Source organism: Saccoglossus kowalevskii, chromosome 8, assembly GCF_978046115.1.
Source record: "Saccoglossus kowalevskii chromosome 8, keSacKowa6.1, whole genome shotgun sequence".
NCBI lineage: Eukaryota > Metazoa > Hemichordata > Enteropneusta > Harrimaniidae > Saccoglossus > Saccoglossus kowalevskii.
This window is the reverse complement of record NC_140648.1, coordinates 34,709,689-34,733,171: the sequence shown is the minus strand read 5'-3', so window position 1 is coordinate 34,733,171 and position 23,483 is coordinate 34,709,689. Positions and strand designations below refer to the sequence as shown.

General features: G+C 35.0%; 1 protein-coding gene and 1 long non-coding RNA gene across 6 annotated transcripts in view; both read right to left on the bottom strand.

Moving 5' to 3' along the window:
• LOC102810041 (uncharacterized) overlaps nt 1–23,483 on the bottom strand; it is a 102,786-nt gene that overhangs the window by 50,651 nt on the left and 28,652 nt on the right. The window contains exon 1 of one of the 5 annotated variants that reach the window (XM_085502532.1): nt 16,984–17,352. The exons of the other annotated variants lie outside the window; for them this stretch is intronic. The gene's annotated coding sequence lies outside the window, so the exon portion shown is untranslated. Of the gene's footprint in view, nt 1–16,983; nt 17,353–23,483 lie in introns of those variants that run through there. 5 annotated transcript variants of the gene reach the window in all.
• On the bottom strand, nt 21,305–22,120 carry LOC146739831 (uncharacterized). Its single transcript, XR_014930223.1, has 2 exons — nt 21,925–22,120; nt 21,305–21,430 (listed from the first exon to the last, which is right to left on the bottom strand). It is a non-coding gene; the product is annotated as an uncharacterized LOC146739831 (long non-coding RNA).

Genomic DNA, 23,483 nt, shown 5'->3' with positions numbered 1-23,483 from the left:
GAGTTGAGTTGTACAGCTAGGTTTTTGTAAGAATAGAAACAGATGTGAAAATGACATCTAAGTTAGTTTGCAGGATACATGTATGTTTCCTTTAATACAACAAAAAGCTAATCATTTGCTACAGAGAAAGAAGTAAATAAAAAAAAAATTACAACAATGGTGAAATGATCATTGCTAATTTGCATAAAAAAAACAATTTTGTGCTCATTACATGAAATAAACATTACAATTTTCCAAAAAATAGGGGTAGGAAGGGTTACCAGAAACACAAAATTTATGTTATTTGGTCGTAGAACACATTGTATTTATCATGTATATGTCAGGTATATTTGTAGCATTAAGTGAGAAGATGAAATTGAATGTGGTGCCATTCTCAGAATTATGAGCTGACAAAAACATTTTAAAATATTCACTGAAGAGTGTTTGAAGTGTTCACTTTGTGACAGACGCATTTGTTCAAGTTCTGCCATATAGCCAAGTTTTCTCTATTTATTGGAAGGAGCAGTGAATAAAAAACCATACCTATAGACTATTTATACTTAAAAGTAAATGAAAACTAATAATTAAAGAAAAAAAACTAATGAATATTAAATAGACTGAATGAACAAAAACAATATGTTTGCATGATATGGCATGCATACAAATGGATGTCTAATACAATATGTATCAATGATACATTAAGACTTATATTCATTATGAAATTACCCCATTCATATACTATCATCACAACAAACCCATTCCCATTGTTTGTACAATTATTTATAAATTTCAAATTGCAGTTGAATCAAACCAGCCAATATAATAACAACACAAGTCATTGAAAATGACACAGTCCCCGTTAAATTTTTGAAAGTTCTCTTTGAGCTTGTCATATTAAAGCAGGGGGGTTGTCGCGAGCGTGTCCTTGAAACTTGAGTTCCAAGTGGCGTATACAACAGATTGTAAAACATGTGTTCCGTGTAGTAATAATATGGCCAAAAATAAAAACAGCCGTTATTCGACCATCTTTGATCTGATAATGAAACACACTGATATGTATGATGTATGTGCCAAATACGAATGCAAATGGTACATAAATTGTGGAAATATAGTAGTAACGCCAAAACGTCGGATGGCTGTCAATCGGCCATCCTTGACCAGATTTTGAAACAAATTGTCATGGACATGCATCCTAACATGTATAAAGTACATGTATGTGCCAAATTTGAATGAAAACTGACAGAGCACGTCCAAGATACCACATAAAAAAACCAAAACAAGATGCCTGCCAGTCGACCATCTTTAATCTAATTGCGAAATAAATCGTCATGGACATGTATCCTAACATGTATAATCTATGTACCAAGTTTGAATGACAACTGACAAAGCATGTCCAAAATACAACATTTTCAAAAAAACAAGATGGCTGCCAGTCGGCCATTTTGAATCGAATCGCTAAACCACTGCATGTGCATATGTCCCACATAAAGTACTAGACACATGCAAAGAATGAACAGAATCGGTCCAAGGGAATATGAGATATGACTCCCGACGGACGCACAGACAAACGGATGGACGGATGGACGGAGACCGAATCATAAGTCCCCGTTTTCGGACGAAGTCCGAACGGGGACTAATAATTTGAAAATGTTCCAATGTCATTCCATTTGCCAATAAAAACTTCTCATTTAAATTTGACTAGTGAAAATTATAAATATTTATAAAAATTAAAGGAATGGCCAGTTGTGTTGATAGTAAAGTGCAACAGGACACTCACTAATTGCTCAACACACATCAACACCAACAGTTCTAATACCATTCATTTAGATTTTTACAAATCCTTCCTCTCAAGAGAATTTAATAAGTGGTTTTGTATGCGATGAAAGACCTGCAAAAGCTGACCTCCACATGACCTGCTAAATAATTCACATGAAATCAACAGGTGGCAAAGCACCAGGTCAAAACAAGGTAAACTCAGATACAATATGATATAGGAATTGCACCCAATATTCATGTATTCATTATTTAAACATGTTACAGTGTCCAGAGTATTTAAATATTGATGGTCACCATCACATGTTTAGTATAAGTCACCAGCCACCAGCCTTTTACATGTTTAGTATAAGTCACCAGCCACCAGCCTTTTACATGTTTAGTATAAGTCACCAGCCACCAGCCTTTTACATGTTTAGTATAAGTCACCAGCCACCAGCCTTTTACATGTTTAGTATAAGTCACCAGCCACCAGCCTTTTACATGTTTAGTATAAGTCACCAGCCACCAGCCTTTTACATGTTTAGTATAAGTCACCAGCCACCAGCCTTTTACATGTTTCAATACACAGTTCTCTGTTTTCATCTGCCGTCAAATATTGTCTTACGACACAGGTGCATCTACATATACATAATGAAATCTGCAGAGATTTAGAGGAGTATACATTTATAGACTACTCTTAACTAAGTAACTATGCACTTTTCACAATGCCTAGAATCTGATGCAAATTTATTTGCACATTACAAACATGTAGTAAGGGCTGTCGACACTGGTCAAATCCGAACCATAGGAAGTAAAATACCCTCTGGCCAGTTGATCACATGCTCTCCTTCATTGTCTGAATTTTAAATCAACCAAACAAATCAAAAATCAATATCTGGCCATGATTGAATCCATTGGGGATCAATATATTGGGTACATTGGGTACATTATATTCTTGGCTGCTATGATGACTTAACACAAGGACTTAGAAACCAATAAATGCAAACCAATAATAGTTACTCAGTGACCTCACTAAGTTGAACAGTGCAATTTTATCCAAAGAGTCAATTGCCCCTTATAATATTAACAAATTTTTGCTGGAGAAAATAGCCAAATTGTCTTCAAGAGAAGATTGATCACTCCCAAGCATATTAGTGGTCGGTTGTATTAAAAGCATTTGAATAAAAGTTGAGGGTAGCACATGCCCTTTACAAAGGGATTGCAGGATTATACTGCCCTGACCCATCTAAATGACAGCAGAATACTTATTGTAAGCCACACGAGGCCCTATAATGGGTTAAAACAAACAGACATGTACTATATTGTACTGTGGGGGCCATTCAAGGTGACTAAAATTAGAATCTAACACGCCACATCTAGTCATAAAGAAGGAATGTCATTGTTTGAAAAACCGCAATGGCCTAAATACCGGAGAACTACAATAGCTGAAATAACTATGGGGACATGGTAGTTTGGAAAACAAAATATTGGTCAAAGGCATGAATGGTTTTATTTATCTCTTATCCCTGACTGCCTGTATGCACCTAGATTTGTAAATTACTTCACGACATGTACTCATGTTAACATTACGACTTTATTCCAATAAATCTGAGGAAAAAAATCTGTACAAGTGAGAAATGAAAACGAAAACCCTGCTGCATCAAACGGTCAATAGAGATACTACCATATGAGAATGAGAAAAAATAGTCAGGTCAAAACTGAGAGTAGAAAGCACAGAAAGAACTCATGTATGCTGAAAAAGTTTGTGGTTTATCTCAGAGTACCTATGTACAGCGTTTAATTAAAATCTGATGAGTGGGTACTGAGTTACTGAGAGGCTAATTTATGCAAATTAGATAACAAATATTCAAAGATTTTAACCATAAAATAACCATTTCTACTGATTATCCAAGAGCACCAATGTACCAAATTTCATTGAAATCTGATGACTGGTACTTAATTATGTAAATTAGATAATTAGTCATCCATGTAGATGTGAAATACTCCAGACCACATATACACCACGTTTCATTCAACACATCACCGATACTCCTTTTTCCCAATTATTTTGGTAATCCATGGAGGCTTTCAGCAGGTGAAATGTGAAGTGGTTTTTCAGATATATTTTGAATAGCTAAAAAATGGCTAATTATTATGCAAATTAGGTAATTAATATGTACAGATTACAGCCCTAAATTAATCAGAACAACTATTCACCAAGTTTTGTTGAGTAGCTCTTAAAGGGGAACCGCTCAATCCCATGGATTGCACCAAAGAATCATGGGACACTATTGTTTATGTTGTTTATAATGTTAATCTATCTTTTGTTATCCATTGTTATTTTAATCCAGAAAGTAAATTTCTTGTGAGATTAGGCTTAACTGGAAGTGCCCCTTTAAGATATCATTGGAACAAATGAAAATGTCTAATTATTATGCAAATTATGTAATTAATATGCACAGATTCAAAACCAAATCTAAATGAGTCTAAACCTTATCACAGAGCATCATCAGTTTCTTATTCACTCACCCCCAAATCCTCATTCATTGATTATTTGTTAAAATACATTCCTAGATGCCAGTATGTGCATAGTTTACAATTATGTTAGAAGCAGGTCAACTTAAAGTATGATCACATTGCGAACAGATCAAAGGTCAACCCAATCGGTATTTATGACATTTGTTGTACATTTCCTAATCACAGTAAGCATTATCAATTCTACAATTATATTTATATGTAAGATCTCATCATTCCGCATCACGTATGTTTCCTCTTTTCATTCTTCTCACGTTATGCTTAACAAATTGTCTGCAGTGATACCCTCTATAATCTTGTCTATACAAAATTTATCATTCACTGTCATGTCTTGCAAACATTCTATTTACTATCCCCACTCCCACCTTATTCCAATGCATTATTCCAGTAATACAACATACTGTCCCTTTAATTATCCTCACTCCCACCTTATTCCAATGCTTCATTACAGTGTCTTATTAACATACCAATTACTATCCTCACTTTCACCTTATACATGTATACCTAATACAGATTGCCTGATTGTATAGTTGAACAGATATTTCAAATCAATCCATGATATCAGGACAGACAATTTAAATCATTTCATGATATCTGGTCAGACAGTTCAAATGAATCAGTGATATCAGGACAGACAGACAATTCAAATCAATAAATGATACCAGGTCAGACAGTTTAAATCAATCCATGATATCAGGACAGACAGACAGTTCAAATCAATCCATAATATCAGGACAAACAGACAGTTCAAATCAATCCATGATATCAGGACAGACAGACAGTTCAAATCAATCCATGATATCAGGACAGACAGACAGTTCAAATCAATCCATGATAGCAGGACAGACAGACAGTTCAAATCAATAAATGATATCAGGACAGACAGACAGACAGTTAAAATCAATCCCTAATATCAGGACAGACAGACAGTTCAAATCAATCCATGATATCAGGACAGACAGACAGTTCAAATCAATAAATGATATCAGGACAGACAGACAGACAGTTAAAATCAATCCATAATATCAGGACAGACAGTTCAAATCAATCCATGATATTAGGACAGACAGACAGTTCAAATCAATCCATGATATCAGGACAGACATTTCAAATGAATCAGTGATATCAGGACAGGCAAACAATTCAAATCAATCCATGATATCAGGACAGACAATTCAAATCAATCCATGATATCAAGACAGACAGTTGAGATCATTCTATGATATCAGGACAGACAGTTGAAATCATTCCATGATATCAGGATAGGCAGTTCAAATCATTCTATGATATCAGGACAGACAGTTCAAATCAATCCATGATATCAGGACAGACAGACAGTTCAAATCAATCCATGATATCAGGACAGGCAGTTCAAATCAATCCATGATATCAGGACAGGCAGTTCAAATCAATCCATGATATCAGGACAGACAGTTCAAATCATTCCATGATATCAGGACAGACAGTTGAAATGAATCAGTGATATCAGGACAGACAAACAATTCAAATCAATCCATGATATCAGGACAGACAATTCAAATCAATCCATGATATCAAGACAGACAGTTGAAATCATTCTATGATATCAGGACAGACAGTTGAAATCATTCCATAATATCAGGACAGGCAGTTCAAATCATTCTATGATATCAGGACAGACAGACAGTTCAAATCAATCCATGATATCAGGACAGACAGACAGTTCAAATCAATCCATGATATCAGGACAGACAGTTCAAATCAATCCATGATATCAGGACAGACAGTTGAAATCAATCCATGATATCAGGACAGACAGTTGAAATCATTCCATGATATCAGGACAGACAGTTGAAATCATTCCATGATATCAGGACAGACAGTTGAAATCATACTATGATATCAGGACAGACAGTTGAAATCATTCTATGATATCAGGACAGGCAGTTCAAATCAATCCATGATATCAGGACAGACATACAGTTCAAATCATTCCATGATATCAGGACAGGCAGTTCAAATCAATCCATGATATCAGGACAGACAGTTGAAATCATTCCATGATATCAGGACAGGCAGTTGAAATCATTCCATGATATCAGGACAGACAGACAGTTTAAATCATTCCATGATATCAGGACAGGCAGTTCAAATCAATCTATGATATCAGGACAGACAGACAGTTCAAATCAATCCATGATATCAGGACAGGCAGTTGAAATCATTCCATGATATCAGGACAGGCAGTTCAAATCAATCCAATATTTCATAACAAATCATGTGAATAAATAATAATGATAGAAGCCAAGTTTTAGGAAAACATCATAAATAGACATCTGTAAAAACATCAGAGGCTATTTTATTCATTTTAAAGCTTGATATATTATATAGCACTATATATGCCTGTATGTAAGTAGAATACATAATGAACAGCCATCCCTGGATGGGCTCAGTAATGTATATCATGTACAAGATAATTAACAATGATTTCTACTTTATTCTGGTGAGATTTACTCTCAATGGTAACCTATTCGTCGACATTGTGAATATAATATCCAATCAGTGAATGGAGGAACCGATTCAGACTGGATTTCTGACAAGTAGATAAAGGTTGCTTTATTTTAATACCTAGACAAATACGATCGTTAAATATTAAGGAGTACCAGGGTTGCTAACAGTTATGTTAAACATATAATTTACACCAAGAGATGTACTCACACAATTGGTTGTTATGGTTACCGTGCATGTTGCCATGAGTTGTATGAGAAACTACATAAGTAAATTTTGCAGCAAATCTATTGTGATGACATTGTGCAGCAATACTAAATGCCATGGGCTGACTATGTGATGACAGGGGGTTGTCAGCAAAACAAGGATAAGCTCTATCAATACCAGACAGAAAAGCAATATAAATATATCTACATGTAATTGCTTGCATGTTCATTCTGACACAGTTTAAGTATTTATCCACAGTTGTATATGTTTAATGAAAAAATATCATGCCAATCACAAGAAATGTTTATAAGATTCTTGAATTTATTTTTGGTGAAAACATGACTGGGAGTGGCCCATTCTTATTTTCCCCATAGCATAGGAAGTACAAAGAAATGAAATGTAAAATGATATACAAAATCACTGCAGGCAAAAATGGATGTAAAACACACACATATGGCACAAAATATAATGTTCTTCCCATGATGCAAATTTAAACTCTTACTTGTACTGTACAGCTACTAATAGAGGTAGTCAACACAACAGTATGAACAAGAGAACTGGTGATGGTTGTAGAACCATAACTGCCTCAGCTCAAAGATTGTTATGTAATACAGGGGAATGTGAAGGGAAATGTATTGTAATGTTACCTCTGTGTAATTTACAATATATCTGCATTAACTTTCACTGTGAAGGAAAATATGGGAGTTGACTTAAATGACTGGTAAAAGCAAGGCTGGTCAAATTCTGCGAAATAGTAGTTAGAATTTCCAGATACGCAATCGACACATTATGAGATATCAAAATATGGATGATAAACAGCAAGTGATATTCCAGTGATGTAGTTGGAATTGGTTGGAGTTGGAATCCGGCTACATGTACTGCCCTTTCATACCAGTTCAATTTCCTTTCATTATTACATCCAAATGTCATGATATTTGATATTTAATATTTAAAACCCACCTTTATTTCACAGTCACTTTAGTTTTCACTTTTCTAAAATTATTTTACTGATCAAAAGATTTTTCACTCCCATCATGCAATCTTCCATAGTACTTCCGCAGACACAGCGACGATCGCCAAAATACTAGTATCTACAAATAACCTCGCTCTCAGGAGCTGAGGAGTCAAAAGACGTTCCACTCCCATCATGCAATCCCCCATAGTACTTCCACAGAAGCGATCGCCAGCATATCTACAAATAACCTCGCTCTCAGGAGCTGAGGAATGAAGAGCTCCACGTCGTTGACTTTGTTGACAGCGGAGCTAATAAAATGACTGAGGGCTTGACCATTAAAAACTCTGGAGGGTAGACTTGTGCAAATTATTTTATCCTGCACCTAGTTATGGGCTACATTATATATATTTTTTTGCTTTGACATTTTCAAGTATGTTTCAAGGGATATGTTTTTATTAATATATTTTTTCCTTAACTTCTTCTTTAGATTTGTTTTACAAAGTTGTGTTTATATATATGCTATTCAATATCCACCTTCCTTTCTTTCGATTGTCAACCTTTAATTGTATGGTGTCAATCTGAGCGTGACCTAATTCGTGGTTATGGGGACACTTTACAATGATGCCATTACCGCGTTGCATTGTGGGATATGTATATATGAGTAACGACGGGCGTTAGAATACAGTGTATGTAAACCTGTTGTAGGCAATTAGTCCGTATCAGCAGCGCATATAAAGTATTTTGAAGTCTGCGTAACTGGTAAATGTCGTCGTAGATGGTGATCTCAGACACGGTGTGTGTCTAAGTATGAAACTCAAAACCCGAACCCGACACTTTGCAACCGTCTTGATGAATGTATTGTGACGTATTTTGACCCCGGATCCTGACCTTGCATTCTGGCTACATTTACTGCCCTTTCATACCACTTCAGTTTCCTTTCTTTATTTCATCAATATTTAAAACCAACCTTCATTTCACTCACTCACCAGTCACTCTAGTTTTTACTTTTCTAAAATTATTTTACGATCAAAAGACTTTCCACTCCCATCATGCAATCCCCCATAGTACTTCCGGAAACACAGAGGCGATCGCCAGCATATCTACAAATAACCTCGCTCTCAGAAGCTGAGGAATAATTGAGTGTAATAACCTCTGACCTATGCACTGAGTGATAGGTCATACCATCTTGCTATATCATGAACAAACACAGTACTTTAATTTGAAATTTTCTATAAAAAACCAATATTTTGAAGAACTCTCTTTAAAGACTGCTATTCACAAAATAGTTCTGTAAAATAATATGAATCATCTGTGAACATTGTGACCCAAGCTACACTGCAAGTCTTCACTATTCTAAACCTGGGTCACTCCTTGTACGTAAGTAACCTAACATTCATATTCATTCAGCTCAGAAGAGTGTACTAAGATTCTAACTTTAATAGTCAGTCAACAGTCAGAAATTGAACCATTAGTCCCTCATTAGCTAAGTATAACAAATTTGGTGTTTCCGGTGACACTGGGTAGGTAGGCAAGGATTTTCATTCTATTTCATTTTTTATTTTTGTCATTATTTAATCAAGCTTAAACTACACATGAAGAATGACATCTAAGTTGCCATACATTTCCCTTATACAACCAGGTGCTAGTCATTCACTACATATAATGTAAATGAAACAAAACAAATACAACATATTGCATAGAAATAAATAATTTTGAGCAGATTTGCATAAAATCATTTTTTTGATTTTCTTCAAAAATGGATTGGTAAGATTACAAGAAACACAGAATTTATTTTACTTGGCCTTAAATGTTATTCAGTGTGACCTCTTATACCTTGCCCCATGAGAAAGGTGTGCCAAGCAAAAGAACTGCACTAATGGTTTACCTCTATGTGTACTCTACTGCTATGGTAACTCAACGACAACAACCTATGACCACACTTATTTCTAGATTCCCCAAACAATAGTCGACAAAACGATGGCAGAGTTGGACAAAGTAGTCGTGGCACACCCATTCCACTTCAAGGGGCATCACTCGTAACACACAGCTATTATAAAATTAACCCTAATTATGAACAACAAGGGACGTAGACGCAATAAATGTTAATACACAAAGCTTCCCTGTAACCCTGTGTGGTCATCAGTCAGGCAGTAACAGTACAGGGTAGGGGGTAGAATATTCCTTGCCTAGACATACAGAGTTAATAAGGTTATGGTACTGAAATCTGACATTCCAATCATTGTTAGTTCACCAATGTTTACAGGAGTATAACATTTTACACCACATTTCTGGTTAAAATGCACAATATCATGAATATTAATAAATCCTAATGTTGATCTGGGATTTATAAACATGGGAACAAACCATTTTGAAGTGTGAAGGGTCCTTCAATGGCTAATGGGGTGTCCGATTGACCGAGAGGGTAAAACATTTGAGATTTTGGGGTTGTAATGGTAGTGAACCATTTGAAACTTTAGGAGGGTTTCCTGATTGGCCACGGGAGTGAACCATTTAAGACTTTGGATGGTGTAATGGTCAAGGGAGTGAACCATTTGAAACTTTAGGGGGGTTCCTGATTGGCCACGGGAGTGAACCATTCAAGACTTTCGGGATTGTAAAGGTCAAGGGAGTGAACCTTTTGAAACTTTGGAGATGCCCTGAATAGCCAAGAAAGTAAAGCATTTGAAACTTTAGGGTGTTCTTATTGAGCAGGAGCTAAGAGAGTGAACCATTTGAAACTTTAGGGGTGTTCTGAATGGCCAAAGGAGTGAACCATTTGAAATCTGAAGCAGGGAGAGGGGAGGCTTCTGCATTTTGCTTGTCAATAAGTATACTTTTGAAGGTGGTCTAGAAAGCTAAGATCAGTACCAGCTACAATTTATCAAAATCTGATAAGATGGATATTCAACCTTATCTCGCCACATACCAATCTACTTTGCTGCAATCCACTACAGACTAACACAAAGAATCAATGCCAAGCAACATTGATAGCACCACACATTACTTTCTCACCAACGTCTAATATTCAGGTTACTAACGACAAATGAAGAGAGACCTCTCTAAGGCTGTGTATTCAATTTTAACATCTTCTTAGAACCATAACCATTCTACTAGTTGGGCCTACTACCCATCAGACAGGAAATGGCCTCATTTAGGTGTTATCAATCCACCTTGATGTTTCACATTACTAATAAAGAATAAAACTAGTTTCATCTTTGAGTGTTTTGTTTCACAATTATTTCTGTTTGAAATTAATAAGAGCTCTATAGACAGCTTTAATTCTACAATCAAAAAATTTGAATTTGAATTTTTTTTATAACAATTCAGGCACCATGAAAAACAAAGGATTATAGAATGTAATAAGAAACTTTGTAATCTGATTGGTAGTTGTAACTTGTAAGAAGCTCAACATCATTGGTTAACAACCGTTCAAAATGTCAAAACATATCTTGTTTGGTGATTTGTTAAAATATTTCTTGAAGAATTGTTCACATAATTGTTTATAGTAACTCTGATATCCGTAAGACTCCAAACTAAAGTATCCTGAATGATATAATTGTACAAGAGATGATAATACCAAGTAAGATTCAAAGAAACAGTAGTTTACATTCAATATATAATTTTAAATCAATTTAGTAATTTTTATTAATTTTCTCAGTACAATTTTTTTTTTAAATTTTCAGTGCAGATTTTTATTTTCTAAACTACAATTACCCCCACCTTGTGTTTTTAATGGTGAACCCCTTAGTTCACAGTATTTGTGTCAATTCACTATCATGCCAGCACAATTGTTTCTAGTATAATCATAATTTTTTTTCCAATATGGGTTGCCAGAGATGCAACTAGCACAAGAGAAACACTAAATTTCTGATTGAAATGGATGCAATTTCACTGCAGATTACACTCAACTTGTTGCCATTAGAGGCGAGACGAAAAATAACACTGATATTTTTTGTTTATCAACCAAAACAAATTTTCCAAAACATTTTTTTCAACAGGCAGACAGAAACAAGATATTTTTTTTTCATGGCATTACTGTTCCACTCAATATAACAATATTATAATAATCTATAGTGGCTGACAGGTTGGTGGTTTATTTTAAATATAATTATTAACATTAAAAATTGATGAATGAGACAGGCAACAGAAGGTGAATGACAATTTTCAGAAGGGTTAATACTCTCTTATACAATAATCAACTGCATGACATGGAAATATTTCCATGGCAATTATAGTCATTTTGAAGAGGTTAGTGTAAATAAAGATTGAAGTGGTCTGTGGATTCAAGCAATTTTATCATGTGCATATAACAAGAACGCCAGCATAAGCCAAACTGGCTACTGTTTATTCATAATTTTATCTATAATATAACCAGATAATTAGATACACCTTTGCAGAATATGCAGGGTACCAGAAGTACTTCAGTATGACCATAGGACACACACCAGAAGTACATCAGTATGACCATAGGACACACACCAGAAGTACTTCAGTATGACCATAAGACACACACCAGAAGTACTTCAGTATGACCATAGGACACACACCAGAAGTACATCAGTATGACCATAGGATACACACCAGAAGTACTTCAGTATGACCATAGGACACACACCAGAAGTACTTCAGTATGACCATAGGACACACACCAGAAGTACTTCAGTATGACCATAGGACACACACCAGAAGTACTTCAGTATGACCATAGGACACACACCAGAAGTACTTCAGTATGACCATAGGACACACACCAGAAGTACTTCAGTATGACCATAGGACACACACCAGAAGTACTTCAGTATGACCATAGGACACACACCAGAAGTACTTCAGTATGACCATAGGACACACACCAGAAGTACTTCAGTATGACCATAGGACACACACCAGAAGTACATCAGTATGACCATAGGACACACACCAGAAGTACTTCAGTATGACCATAGGACACACACCAGAAGTACTTCAGTATGACCATAGGACACACACCAGAAGTACTTCAGTATGACCATAGGACACACACCAGAAGTACTTCAGTATGACCATAGGACACACACCAGAAGTACTTCAGTATGACCATAGGACACACACCAGAAGTACTTCAGTATGACCATAGGACACACACCAGAAGTACATCAGTATGACCATAGGACACACACCAGAAGTACTTCAGTATGACCATAGGACACACACCAGAAGTACTTCAGTATGACCATAGGACACACACCAGAAGTACTTCAGTATGACCATAGGACACACACCAGAAGTACTTCAGTATGACCATAGGACACACACCAGAAGTACTTCAGTATGACCATAGGACACACACCAGAAGTACTTCAGTATGACCATAGGACACACACCAGAAGTACTTCAGTATGACCATAGAACACACACCAGAAGTACTTCAGTATGACCATAGGACACACACCAGAAGTACTTCAGTATGACCATAGGACACACACCAGAAGTACTTCAGTATGACCATAGGACACACACCAGAAGTACATCAGTATGACCATAGGACACACACCAGAAGTACTTCAGTATGACCATAGGACACACACCAGAAGTACTTCAGTATGACCATAGGACACACACCAGAAGTACTTCAGTATGACCATAGGACACACACCAGAAGTACTTCAGTATGACCATAGGACACACACCAGAAGTACTTCAGTATGACCATAGGACACACACCAGAAGTACTTCAGTATGACCATAGGACACACACCAGAAGTACTTCAGTATGACCATAGGACACACACCAGAAGTACTTCAGTATGACCATAGGACACACACCAGAAGTACATCAGTATGACCATAGGACACTCACCAGAAGTACTTCAGTATGACCATAGGACACACACCAGAAGTACTTCAGTATGACCATAGGACACACACCAGAAGTACTTCAGTATGACCATAGGACACACACCAGAAGTACTTCAGTATGACCATAGGACACACACCAGAAGTACTTCAGTATGACCATAGGACACACACCAGAAGTACTTCAGTATGACCATAGGACACACACCAGAAGTACTTCAGTATGACCATAGGACACACACCAGAAGTACTTCAGTATGACCATAGGACACACACCAGAAGTACTTCAGTATGACCATAGGACACACACCAGAAGTACTTCAGTATGACCATAGGACACACACCAGAAGTACTTCAGTATGACCATAGGACACACACCAGAAGTACTTCAGTATGACCATAGGACACACACCAGAAGTACTTCAGTATGACCATAGGACACACACCAGAAGTACATCAGTATGACCATAGGACACACACCAGAAGTACTTCAGTATGACCATAGGACACACACCAGAAGTACTTCAGTATGACCATAGGACACACACCAGAAGTACTTCAGTATGACCATAGGACACACACCAGAAGTACTTCAGTATGACCATAGGACACACACCAGAAGTACTTCAGTATGACCATAGGACACACACCAGAAGTACTTCAGTATGACCATAGGACACACACCAGAAGTACTTCAGTATGACCATAGGACACACACCAGAAGTACTTCAGTATGACCATAGGACACACACCAGAAGTACTTCAGTATGACCATAGGACACACACACACACACACACACATGCATATAGTGTTGTGCATGGTTTATATTACATGTATGTGTCATTCATTTATATTATAATTTCCATATTTTTTAATTGTTGATGCAAAGTCTCAATAACTGCATCATTATTTAACAGATATGTTTCTTTAAAAATAACAATTTACAGGTAAAGAAGAAAATAAAATTATTAATAAAGTATTATTAGAATTCAGTTCAATTTAATAAAGAAGATTCTTTCTGATACTGAACTGAATTACTGTTGTTGCCATTTTTGTCGCATTTAGTGTTTTTAAAAACCACCCATATTGATGAGCCAAAAATGCATTTCTATTTTTTTGGAACAAGTTAGGAGCAAATGCACATTTTTGCAAAAATAAGCACTTTCTTTCTTCATCTGCTTTAATTTCAGCACCTGATTATAGCCAATAAGTGATAATAAATGCCAGTAGAAATAAAATCTTAGTTTGTTAATGAATATTATGTTGTAGGCAACTCAGACGTAAGGAAATAGACAGAATAACAAACAGCTCAAAGAGGGAGGTTTTATTAAGCAACAAATCATGACTGAAATGGAAAGAAAAACTGTATGATATCAATCAATATTCCATAAACGGGTTCAAACACAGCTATGGAGGGGGCACAAAAGACCGTTACAATTTTTAATTTTTTTAAAGCAGCTTATGAGATGTAGGAGATGGATTCAAAATATCCATTTAGAGAAATTGCAGGGTAGATTCAATACTGGTGTGGGTGTATAAAACAGATGTATTCAGGTTACTTGAGGTAAAAATATGCAATGCAATTTACAAGTCCCCACAATGTGTTATTACTGTCTTAACATTAAATATGCAGCATACATGTACACATACAAAAAAAAACAGTAATAAAGTCTAGCCGTCTGAACGATTGTATGTGGTCATAGACGAATGATTTCCATGCAAGTTTTCATCAAAATGAACCCAGACACGTCAAGACATGCTGGAATGATGATTTATAGGAGTAGGACGGCCTCAAGTGATGGCTAAATACTGGATTATATCACCAGAAATTGAATCAATAGACAGACACTCAAATTATAATTCCCTGTCTTATTTATAATAAATAACACAAATTCATTCTCAACTGTGTTTAGCTATAATGGCCAGGTATCAAGTCAATATTTTTAAAAGAAATAATAGACTTTCTGTTATGATTTAAATTAATGGTTAAATATAATTTTTACAAAATCTAAACATTAATATTTTATGTATCAAAACATTGCACTCAAAATATTTAAAATTCTACAAGACAGAAACAAATAACAGATACTTGCTAGTTGATAAATGTAGCTGCATACAAACAAAGCGTTACTAATGCAACAAACACACTACCTCAAGAATACAAATTAATATTCTATTGTCATGTATATGTATGTCACACACCAATAATAAACTAGACAAACTGATATAAAAATATATACATTCAAAAGAGTAATTTTGCATTTTCAAGAGATGATATAAACATAATACATGCTGACCTCCATGGATTATATTGTATACATAGCCCAGTTAAACAGACTAGACATCTGTGCATTATTTACACCACAGATTGCCAAAACACAGAGCTCAAATACAAATTTATACAAGTCACTGACACTAGACATAATTTATGGTCAAAGTAAATAAAGACTGATATGAAGGGTTAAACTTAGCTACTTTCTGTTTACTAATAAGGTCATGCAATGCTACTATATTACGGCATGTCCGCCATTTTTGAGTCAGTGGTGGGGATTTGCACACAGAGCACTGTTTTGGAGGGAATAAATTCACTCAATAGCAAAGGGTGTAAGAGAAAAAATTATGTACTGGATTGACAGTTTAGATTTGCAAAAAATGCTAGTTTAATTTCAGTGATTTCTATTAGGGTGTTTAGAAAGGGCATCCACAAGAGTCTTGTACAATCTAGTACTATTTGCATTACAAGTAAGGAATTTCTATGCACTGCTGGCAGACATTTTGGAAACCGTAACAGCGCAGGTTTTGTCGTCATAAAATATTACACTTTTTGCTGTCATGGCGATTAGCAAATCAAAGTCAAATAAGTCTTCTTTTCATCCAGTTAAAAATTCTGTGAGTGAACAAGGGTTTGACAAATTGGGAAAGGCCGTAAGATTGAAGAAAGGCGGCTACCACTGAATAACTTGTGTGTATACAAACACAACAATGCCATAGGAAAACACTGGTGATCAATACCCTAGAAAAGTATTAACAGTGAAAGGAAGAGAAAACTGACCTGCACAAACTGAAAAGGAACCTTGCATTTAGGCACTCACCAGGCACCATTGTTCTTTAACCACGACAATTGACAACAGGAGGGAATAAATTAACTTTCGGCAAAACAGCATGCAATAAAAAATTACACTGACCCATGTCGACTGGCTGGGAAATAACACAAGTGTTGATGTCCTACCTTTGTAAATTGATAGAATACTGGTGTAGTAAATCAATAAACCCTTTGGTTGTGGAATGGCAAGTTCAGCTGGTACACCATAGACAGACACACACACCCTCTATGGGTCTCCTGAGCAGTGTCTTGTAAATTGAATGCGACAACAGCACCCAAGTTTTCGATATGTAGAATTAATTGCAAGGAAAAAAATAATAAAACAGTACTGAAAATACTGTTGTTTAGTTGAATTGTCTTTTGAAAATAAAAAACTGCAGATCTGTCTAGAGATTAAATGTCCATCTCTGTTCCAGAGTCCTTATCTTCAGACTGAAGGCATCTGCATTTTCATGGTAGCATAACGACTACTACAAGCAACAATAAGGATGGCCTCACTGCACTGGCAACAATTCATAAAGTCACATGACACCTCATTAACATAAAATGTAAGATGGCAGCCTGCTGAGGCACAACAGTTAGCTTTACCTTGTTTGCCCTCTTTCAACATTGTAGCTCAGTGGACAGTAATCTGACCTACACACTGTATTCAACGCCCTCCTCTATAGCCAGCTTCAACCACACCATGACTCGAAATAATACTGTTTACTTTAGACGTAACTTAGCATTTTAGTTTAATTACATACACACAGCCATCAAGTGCCATGGGGGCATGTTAAAACCTGTTATAACTCACAGAAATTACCAACAAAAGCATCTTTATAACAACACATAAAATCTGTCTAATCCAACAGATAGGTAGACAGACAGATAGACCTAAATTTAATAAGGCTAAATTATATTTTTATGAAATTAAACTTTTTTTCACCTAAATGTTAGAACTACTAACATGTGCAAGCTCCAGAATTATTATTATTATTGAGTTTATTTATTTGAATTTATTTATTTATTAACACATACTCACTCCCCGGAGAGAATGGTGATGGTTACAGATAATAGTAAAAGTATTAATACACTAAAAAGGAAAGAATAAATATAAACTCATCTACAAAAACAGAAAAAAAACATTGAAAAAATACCTACTAAAAGAAAGATAAATAATAATCCTGTATTTGTGGTCTAATTATTAATACTATTTATGTCTGCAACAGTGACAGACTAGCTAACAGGAGTTGTTTTAGGAGCACCTTGACCCATCCATTCATAAATGGTAATAATTACACCTATATACCCCAGCAACAACTGTTGCTAAGAACTGAAATACTTAAGGTATGCTAGAGATATCATACCTGGCCTATAGCAACATATAAATATATCTTTGAGAATTATCTGCAAATGATTCTGATTTAACGATTCAGTAAGTAACCAAGGAATGAATTACTGATAGACAATGCATATATTTAGATGCGTCAATGAGTTCAATGTATTTTCGGAACTCAATGACAAACGTTGCTAGGACAATGCATCTACTTAGCTACTAATTACACAGCTAATTTCTAATTTCAAACAGTCAAAACATTCGCTCCTTTTTTTTTTAAATTAATGGCAATAATTGGAAAGGATGTCTGGATAACACCTTGCATAAGAATCAGTAATTTGATGTTTTAAACATGGATCAGAAAATTATACAGACACAGACTTAGGTCATGAGAACCTAGTGTTTGTCCTCAGATCACCCTTCTACTGACAACAGTAACAATTAATCTTCACCCATTGCTCACGAATGCCCATCAAGGCATATAGCACAGTAGTTTGTAGTAATAGAGCAAGTATTAATCCATTAACATTGATTTTAAACAATTGTTATACCCAAGATAACAGTGATCTCCATGAACAAGAAGACAATTGTACAAAATCTTTCTAATATTCAGTGTAATTTTCAGCAATATTATAAGGCATTGAAACACTATGTTTTGTTGAGGAAATACAAAACAGTGGTTGATTTGAGGGGTTGACCATGAGCGAAATTAGGGAAGATGATAGAAAAAAATTGTTTTCGGTTACTAGAGTTACATTTTCTGTAAGATTATTTTGTCTTTTTCACTCTCCTCCAAAGTGAGGTTTTTTTCAGTAATTTTCACTGTGCAAATGATTTTTTTTAAATTTTGTCCGCCCCCCAAGGTTATAATGGTCAACCCCTGGGTATTATCACATTTAGTTATTTATGTACCGGTACTAGCATGTGCAGCAAATAAGCTGCTCTCTGATTGGTCTGACTATTAGGTCTTAGGGCGTTAAATCTTGTAAGTAGCTTCACATTAATTCTGAGTCCCTAGGGATGGCTAAAGAATCGTGAGGATATATGACAAAAGACAAAATCAACATATGTCTCTGGGGGTGGCTATGAGGCAAGAGAAATAATCAACACAAGTTTAGTGTTGGCTAAAGAATGGTGTAGAAGAAGAAAACGCCAAGCTGCCCTCTGATTGGTCTGTCTAAAGTTTGGTGTGGCTATAAGACAAGGGACAAAATTACCACAGTCTTTGATAACCAATGCCAGCTGAAAAATGTAGCTATTTCATCACAAGATAAATTGATAATTTTGAAAGAACAATAAACTGAAAGCAAATAAAAACCAAGCTGCATTTCTTCATTCACCACCAGTCATAGCTTACAAATTTTTAGTTGTTGGAGAATGGGCAATAAATTCAAATCTTTGTAGTACATTAAAACATGCATGTTATGACATACCTCTGGTAAGTTTAACATGATATGCATCGAGTGAGCAAAGTGCCTATTGTTATCTAACATGAAAAATAAATACCCAAGGCTCCCAAAAAAGTGATTTGTTTCTGCTCAGCGCCTAAGTCAGTTCCGTTTTATCTTAGTGTCTAGTTTCTGCAAAAATATTTTCACTGGAGGTGCTAGAAAGAGCTCCAATGTGAAGTGAATTTAATACAAGATAATATGTCTTGGCGTTTTTGAGAAAATTCTTTGTTACAGAATAATACTTCTGTTAAAGTATGAAATAATTAGGTTACAAAAAACAAACATGCATTAAAATTGGAAAAAAATGTCTTTCGATGATCGGGACACATTTCAATGAATTTGATTACGAACAATGCATGGCGCAAATTTCAAGCACTAATTCCACAGTGTGCTCTCGCAATCGTGGATTTAGTCATTTTTAGATGGTTCACAATTTTGTTTGTCAGGTGGTAATTATGTAAACAATGACTGTACAGTTTGTGCAAACTTGTCTTTTTATACTCAGGCTTTTGAATCATATAGGTACATTTGAAGTTCTGCAAATGAATAAATTCTCCTCAAATGCAGCATGCAGAGCTGAACTTGGTAAATTCCCATTACTTACAGATATTCAGAAAAATCTTATTAAATACTGGTATCGTATTAGTGCCTTACCAGACAGTAATATACAATCTGATTAAATACTGGTATCGTATTAGTGCCTTACCAGACAGTAATATACAATCTTATTAAATACTGGTATCGTATTAGTGCCTTACCAGACAGTAATATACAATCTTATTAAATACTGGTATCGTATTAGTGCCTTACCAGACAGTAATATACAATCTTATTAAATACTGGTATCGTATTAGTGCCTTACCAGACAGTAATATACAATCTTATTAAATACTGGTATCGTATTAGTGCCTTACCAGACAGTAATATACAATCTTATTAAATACTGGTATCGTATTAGTGCCTTACCAGACAGTAATATACAATCTGATTAAATACTGGTATCGTATTAGTGCCTTACCAGACAGTAATATACAATCTTATTAAATACTGGTATCGTATTAGTGCCTTACCAGACAGTAATATACAATCTTATTAAATACTGGTATCGTATTAGTGCCTTACCAGACAGTAATATACAATCTTATTAAATACTGGTATCGTATTAGTGCCTTACCAGACAGTAATATACAATCTTATTAAATACTGGTATCGTATTAGTGCCTTACCAGACAGTAATATACAATCTTATTAAATACTGGTATCGTATTAGTGCCTTACCAGACAGTAATATACAATCTGATTAAAATCTGATGTAGTGTACGGGCTTTAATTATTGTGGCTATAAACTTATTTTAATTTTATTTTTTATTACTTTTGTTATTAATGCCTTTTTATTTTATTATTTTACTTTGATTTTGATTTTGTGATTTTTTTTTAATTCTGCCCTACCTACATCTGATTCGACGCCTATGTAAGTCCCGTTCAAATCTCGCATAAGTAACAGCCAATCACAGGCCCCCCCCCCTTTTATACAGGCAGTCGGTTGCTTACTTTTCAGTGTAGCGATACTCTACGGGCAATCTTTCTGTACATTATATTTTGCCCACTTGAATAAACCATTAATAGAAAATTGCTAGTATATTTTTATTTGCAAAAGAAATTCCACAGCATTTTACAATTTTTGTCATTACATTGAATATTTTTTTCACTTCCAACAAATGTGTACACTTCCAGATACATCTTCGCCAACCAAGGTTCGTTCATTCAGTCATCGCTTCAATTTTACATCACTGAGCATAATTATCTAGAATGGAAGCAAAAAAATAAGTAAATCGTAATGATTAGAACACTGTAAACAGCTATAGTAAACAATGCAAACTGATTTTAAATTGTATAACAGTCACCGGCCCACGGCATCGACGCATAAAATTGGAGCAAAAAAATATTTCCTGATCAATTGCGATGTGTTCCAATAAAAAATATTTTATTCCAGTCCAAATCAGCTCAATTACTTTAATAAAGAGTTAATGTATAATGTACAAAATGATGATACAATTTGATGAATATTTACAGCTACGGTTTCAATACCGTAGACGATGTTGGCCCGATCTTCAACAAAACATCACCCGTCTCCAGGGCAGGCGACTGGAAAAAGACACTGGTGTTCGGTCGAAACGGCGGAAACAAAATCGTCACTCCCAGAATAACTATGCAAAATAACAATCTAAAGTCGAACCATTCGAGCCACAATATTAACATAAAAATGACTTTCGTTGCATATGACAATGATAAACTTACCGAAAAGCCGTGTTATTCTCGGTCGCTGACGTCGGTATAATTCCGCCATTTTATTTGAGTGTGTTTGCCACCCGACTCCGCCCGGTGACGTCATCATGTGCGCTATAGAAGGAGGTATGTGATTCGTTGACTAAAATCGTCGATAGTGGGTCTCGTTGAAATCTCGTTACATAGGCATCGGCTCAGATGTAGGTAGGGCGGAATTTAAAAAAAATCACAAAATCAAAATCAAAGTAAAATAATAAAATAAAATAAAATAAAATAAAATAAAATAAAATAAAATAAAATAAAATAAAATAAAATAAAATAAAATAAAATAAAAGGGCATTAATAACAAAAGTAATAAAAAATAAAATTAAAATAAGTTTATAGCCAAAATAATTAAAGCCTGTACACTACATCAGATTTTAATCAGATTGAGCAATATATTACAAAACAAGCCTTTGAAGAACAAAAGCAACAAAATTTACATTGGTTTACATCAGTAAAAAACATACTACAAACTTGTACTCGTCTGTCATACCTAAAAAATTACCACACAGTACCAGTAAAATAAAAAAAAACAAACAAACAAAAATCCAACAAAGGTATGTAGAGTTCTTGACGTTGAGTGTAACAAATGATAATAGAAAATTGAGAATGTATATAAAGTTTAAAGACTCATACACTTTTGAATCTGTAAACAATGTTCCCAGATCGAAATTGAAAAATGAAGAACATTTTTCATGTAATGTCTTAGGTACCAAACAGAAAGACAAAAGTTATTTAATAATATCAATATTACAGAAGAATTGAAATCTGATGACCAGATATTTAAATATATTACAAGTTCTAGAGAAGACGTACTAATAAGACAAGTTGGTGAATACTTATACAAAATATTTGAAATCAGAAATAACAATAACTGACATTTTACTTTTACTTTAATTTTATATGTATTGTACTTTATTACTAACATTTTATTGCTGTCAACCAATGGAAACTATTTCTAAAGACTAAGAATGCAATAAATTCATTATTATTATTATATTATATAGGCTGAATTTAATAAACAACAGACAGAGAATGCTTTATTCAAAAACGTCATCAAACCCTTCTCGCTAGCTTAAATGTCAATGAGTTCACAATGTAATCCATTATGTAGATTACTAGAACATCACTGAACTGTATGTGTGTGTGTGTGTGTGTGTGTGTGTGTGTGTGTGTGTGTGTGTGTGTCAAGGGTACAGTGTGGAATGTATCTAATAATGGTTTACATTATCTAACACTTCAGGTATGTGTACTTCATAAGATAAACATGGCCTAATACATTGTAATCTGATTCCACCACTAGAATGGGGACAAAAACCACAATATATAACACTACTAGTATGTCACTGTGATTAATTCAGATAAGATAAACTATATCAAGTTATCAAGTTCAACATTACAATGTACATGTCACAATAAAAAGAAAATAAGTTGAAATATTAATCAGCCAAACTGAGATATCACCTATTGAGCCTTAATAATTTTTTTATTATGAAGGGTGCAGCCCCCTCCCCTCCCCTCACTCCTTT